Source organism: Lygodium microphyllum, chromosome 17 (genome assembly GCF_053477565.2).
Source record: "Lygodium microphyllum isolate KBCC chromosome 17, Lygodium_microphyllum_v1.1.10, whole genome shotgun sequence".
In the NCBI taxonomy this organism is placed as follows: domain Eukaryota; kingdom Viridiplantae; phylum Streptophyta; class Polypodiopsida; order Schizaeales; family Lygodiaceae; genus Lygodium; species Lygodium microphyllum.
This window is the reverse complement of record NC_141151.1, coordinates 59,370,927-59,376,815: the sequence shown is the minus strand read 5'-3', so window position 1 is coordinate 59,376,815 and position 5,889 is coordinate 59,370,927. Positions and strand designations below refer to the sequence as shown.

The 5,889-nt window shown below is 41.6% G+C and overlaps 1 pseudogene; it reads right to left on the bottom strand.

The window, feature by feature from the left end:
- Positions 1 to 1,217: 1,217 nt before the first annotated feature.
- On the bottom strand, positions 1,218 to 1,757 carry LOC148021933 (pentatricopeptide repeat-containing protein At4g18520, chloroplastic pseudogene; annotated as a pseudogene).
- Positions 1,758 to 5,889: the final 4,132 nt, after the last annotated feature.

Sequence of the window (5,889 nt, the reverse complement as noted above, 5' to 3'; positions counted from 1 at the left end):
AGCACAACTTCTTTCTTCAAGATAGTTTGATGGTCTGGTTCAAGGACTAATGGTACTTGATGGTTTGGTTCAAGACAAAACTATTGTGGGATGAGCATCTATACACGGCTCTTCATGAAGCATTGACATGCCATCATCTGCATTAGAAGAAAGCTTTACAATTTTTGGACATCATCTGGATTAGAAGAAAGCTTTAAAACTTCTGGATAAGGGTGTTCCAATTCAAAAGTTTTTCAATCCATATCTATTAGCACCGTATGGGAGAACATACTATTTTCCAAGCTCAAGTACCAGTTGTAATTACTGCTGTTATGCTCTGATAGATGACTGTCCTAATTTTCCCCAGAATGACTGTTTTTCTTCTCCCCAGGATGGCTCTTTTTCTCCTCAGGACAGCTCTTTTTCTCCTCAGGACAGGTTGTTTTTTTTTACTTCAAAGACCACAAACTCTTAAATTGGTGGAGGTGAAGTAGCATATGGAATATATCCAACATTCGGTTGTACAGCTCTTTGTTATGGCCTTCTCCCTATGTTCCGTCCTCCTCCTCCGAGATCTAGCATCGTCCTCCTTATTTGTCTCACGTCCTGCTTTTTCAGAACCGTTTTTCCAGATCGATTGTTCCCAATCTCTGGTTTCTCAGGCACTCATCGTAAAACCCATACATTTGTGTAATCTGCTTACTTTCATGGTTTCCTCCAGATTCGTTTTTCTTCGTGTCGTTTTTTTTGTTCACAATCCTCTTCCCTCCCCTCTTCTTTTTTCCCTTTTCGATCACGGAGAGAAAAAAGAAACTAACATTAGCCCCCCGATTCCAAAATTCCCTACGCCCCCCAAATTGGCTATACAGCACGTAGCTTTTTTTAAATTTAAAACAGAAAAGCGGCCCTCTTTGAACAATCTCCTTGTATATCTCTTTGCCCTTATCAGAAACTCCTATGCTGCCACAGGCTTTCAATATGCATGTGTAAGTGAATGCATTTGGAGACAATCCCTCATTTTGCATTCGTTCAAAGCACTTCACTGCTTCCTCAGCAAGACCATTTTGAGTATATCCTACTATTAAAGCACTCCATGAGACCACATCATGAAAGGGAAGCTTGTCAAACACTTCTTGTGCGTTTGCAAGCAAGCCACATTTGTTGTACATATCTACCAATGCAATCCCAACAACAATGTCTTTGTCCAGCAACCTTTCTCTAACAATCTCATCATGTATTTATTTGCCCTTATCTGCAGCTCGTATGGAGCCACAGGCCTTCAATACACAAATAAAGGAAACTGAATTTGGACAAAGGCCCTCAAGTTGCATCTGCTCAAAACACTTCAGTGCTAGCTCACCATGCCCTTCCTGCACATATCCTGCAATCAGTGCAGTCCATGAGACTATGTTCTGAACTGGCAGCCCATCAAACACTTGGACTGCTTCTGCAAGAGAGTAGCATTTCCCATACATGTCCACCATTGTACTCCCCATGTATAGCTCTTTCTCAAGTCCTCTCCTAGTTATCTCAGAATGTATGCTATGCCCTGTTTCTAAATCTCCTTCTGTGCCACAAGCTTTTAAGCAGAGAATGAATGTGCTGGTATCCACAAACACACCTTCCAGCTGTATCCGCTTGAAGCAAATCAAGACTTCCTCACTAAGCCCGTGTTCGACATGTGCTGCAACCAAAGCCTTCCATGAAACTGTATCTCGAAGCGGTTGCTTATCAAACACCCTGTGAGCCTCTGCAAGGGAACCACATTTGCTATACATATTTATGAGAGAATTTCCCACAATCAATTCTCTTTCAAATCCCATTTTTGATATCTCACAATGTAAAGATTGGCCTGAGTGCAAGGCTCCTATGCTACCACAAGCTTTCAAGGTGCATAGAAAAGTAGCTCTAGTTGGAACCACACCCTCCTGTTGCATGTCCCTAAAGAGATCCAAGGCAGTGAGACTGAACCCATTTTGAATATATCCTGTCATTAAAGCATTCCATGATACTTAATTTCTTTCCAGCAAGCCCTTGAAGACTTTATGTGCTTCGTTTAAACTTCCACATTTGACATACATGTCAACCAGAGCATTATTGATTAATTCCTCTTACTCCAAACCCTCTTCCACGTAGAACAAAAGTATAAACACAACAACTAAATATGTACAAAGTATCAAATCCCACACACAACTTTTGGGTGGTTTTCACACCTCGAATGCGCAGCAATACGACAACGTGGGGATTCCACGACTCTATCAAAAAGCATCAAAAGCTTCTTACCAAGCTTCTATAGCTCTTAAGTAGCCCCCCTTCATGTGGCCTACTCAAGGCCCTTTCATATAACACCCCCCCCCCCCCCCCCACACATTCTTCTTTCGGGCTCCCTTCTAGCCCTGGTTCATGTGCCTCTTTTAAGCTTTTTTTTCCCCCCACCTAAAACCCCCTCTTCAAGGTTATACACCCCTTCCTTTTCCCCCCTTTTTTGACACTAGGGCATCCTAAAAACTACCCCTGGGATCAAATGAAAAATCCCATTTCTGTGGCTTTAATAAGCCTCACCCTCGAAGGACTTTAAACCCCCTCCCTGGGATCTAAAGGCATTTTCGTGAGCCTTCTTATTGCCCTCACAAGTGGGGTTTAAAAGCCCAGTTACCCTGTTGAAATCAAGCCCTTTTGCCCACTTTAGGCCGGGATTTAAAGACCCTTTCCGTGGGCATTCCCCACTCAAATTCATAGGAGGAAAGCTTCTACAAAAACTGTTTCCGAAAGACGGTGCAAGTTGTCACAAAGGGGAGCTACGCGTGCAAAGGAGACAGCCAAGGTCATAAATCTGCATCCAAGAAAGAAAGGCTGCATTTGCAATGGCTCCTAAGAAAGCACAAGGCACAGCCGCAGGAGGATCGTCTCCTAACATCCACGTGGACATCTTACCACAAGTCCAGGTTTTTCTTCCTAATTTTAATTTACGTTGTTATAATTCAATCGTGCATGGATGATTTTTGGAGATAGGATGAATTTCTCGTCTTAAATACTTTGGTCAAAAGAATTAGCTCATGTGACGGAAGAGTTCGGTCATTAGTATTCTCAATAAAACAAACAAAATAAAGTGACCAGAAGATTGATATGCATTTCTAGCAAGTAGTTTTTGTGCATTGCCATGAATTGAACTTATATTAATGTCCATATTTACAAAACAGAATTATGAAAGTACACTCTGATTAAGCATGAAAGGAATAAAATGCATATTGCATTATTGAATATCTTTTTTTTTAAATGATTCTTAAAGAAAGTTATTAACAATCGTAGGAAATTGCTAGGACTTCATGAAGAAGATTTAACTAGGCAAGTGGTCTAAAAACTTAATTTAATGGAAGGGTGTGTAAGTTCTGCATACGACAAATCCATTCGGAAATGAAAGTAGTAAAAGGCTGCATGTTTTAGCATCAATCTTGTTTGCATGTTATAGGATGATTGATTGGAATTAGGCTATAACCTAACCTATGCTTGATCTTAAACCGAAAAGTCAGGGTTTGAAAATCAACTTACTCGTAGACAATGAGTCATGTGGTTATGGAAATGATATCGTAATTATCTTCAAGAATAGACAGGTTAAATTGGCATAAACCTAAACACCTAAAACTGCGGAGTACTCATTTAGAAAAGGGTTAATTCAACGCAACGTTTCCCAAAGAACTGACTAGGGTAAGCACGGTGAAGACATTTACCTAGTCGCACGTATTGCCAAAACTGAAACTCCTATACCCTAAATACTTGCCCACATTCACGGAATGTAGGGATAGTAGGACATACTTGCAAGAAAAGATCTAGGGTTTTTTCCTAAGAATCTCTTGCTAAAAAAGATGAAACTCAGAACCCTAGGACCGACAATGTCGGCCTAATGCAATCAGGAATGGATTGCTATATCTAATCATGACACCGTGATTAGAAGACACTGTTGATGGATAGAATAGTCCCATAGTTTGATGCGACACTTGTGCAACAAGTTACAGAGTCTCATGATCTTGTGATTGGATCACTAGGGAATGGCCAATTCCTCGGAATGAGGTTGGTAGATTCTTACGCAAGTTATCTTGCAAGATGATGAATAATCGTCCTAATATAGTATCTTTCTTGGGTAAAGATAATTGCTTGGAAGTAAAAGACCAACCAATAAATTGGAATAACATATGAACTTAAAGTATTGGTCCAATCGAGTTAATAGGGTACGCCCTAACCCAGGATATAGGGGATCTTGCCAAGTCGCAATTGATCCCGGATCGAGTGCTGAATGCATTCGGGAAGAAGGATTCGCTCCTTAGCAGTTGGCCAAAAATAACGACCAATGGAATTGTTTGTGCTTGTAACAACTTTAAGAGCACTGTTTTGCTTTGTTTGCTCAAGGAATTAAAGGCTAAATTCATATCTAATGCTTTAGGTTGAAGGCCTGAAGGGAGAGGCAGCTTCAGTTACCCCTGACTACCTGCCTGACCCTAACCAAGGGGGTTGTTAACCATGCTGGGAAGGTGGACCGAACCCACCGTGAGAGGTCTCTCCGTTAAGCGCTACTTGGAGCAGGAGGACGCTTGGGTGCCAGTGGGGGCTCTGATCGTAAATCCCTCGCCTTCTGACCCCTGCACAAGAGGCTAATGTGACTCAGGATTGGATCTCCAGGCCCACAAACTAGTCTGCGGGCGGAATCTTGGACTAGTGATCCCTGTGGATTGCTGGATAGCCTTCGGGCGGATTGTGGATAAGCCTACAGGCTAGACTTTATGTATTTCAAAGATAAATATAATAACTTGTTGAAAAGCAACTTGTTTGACATTGTTTTTCTATGTCAAGTGCTATTATTACGTAAAGGAACTAGTGCTTAACGGGTTAATTAAGGAAGCTGATTGATACATGTCCAACTAAATGTGTTAGATAATTAAATAACTAAAATAACCCGAGGAAAGTGTAGAGGATGGGCCATGGGTCCATCCTATGGATGGGTGGTCCCGGTTGGCTGGGAACTTTCCTCAATCAAGATGGACAGCAGGAAGGTCGTTCAAAGGACACGAACAGCAAGAGCGTTGACCTAGAGTCTATGTTATAAATGATCGTGATTTATGTTGTTTTAGGGGAACGGAATGGGACTATGCCTTATGGTAGAGAGGTTGAGCTTCACATCCCTCTCATTTTCCATTCTCCTTGAACCAAGTGCAACGTGAATCCACTTCGGACCTGGCGTTTCTGCGTAAAGTAGTTCGCTCGAGTTTGATGCTAGTTGCTGTTAGAAAATGACCAATAGGGACAACCCTAATTCAGGTCGCTCCTAAGTGGGAACGGCTGAAATACTTCCACTACGTGGCAGATGCGGAAAGTCTTAGATCGCAAACCCCATAACATTCCATGGGAGTGCTGGGCGGATCTTTCTAGACATCCTTTCCAATGGACTGCTAAGACGTGTCTTGAAGATAACAGGTGGACACATTACAGTTAGTATCAGAGCAAACCAATGAAGGATTTGTTTTTATGACATCTTAATAAGATGAAGTAAAGCAAATGTTGTTGTTCCAAACATTTCCTTACTTTCAATGCGGTCTTGCAGAATTACGAATCATGGAACAAGTTCTTAGTGTTCCGAGTCATGTTTATAACTGCGATACATTCCCCGGATTATCAACAAAGGGTTGGGATGATGGACATCCTAGAGCGTATTTATAATCCATCACCTTTGTATATGGAATGAAGATGGACGGGTGCCTCAGGAATCTACTACATAGCTGACCACCGATTTGCATACCTATAAACCAACCTAAAGAGGATCAAGTGGTTGGAAGACTTACAGTTGTGAAGCTATTCACTTTTGTGAAAGCTCACGTAAACTCAACTTTACATATTCGAGGTCGGAGGGTTGAACTAAAC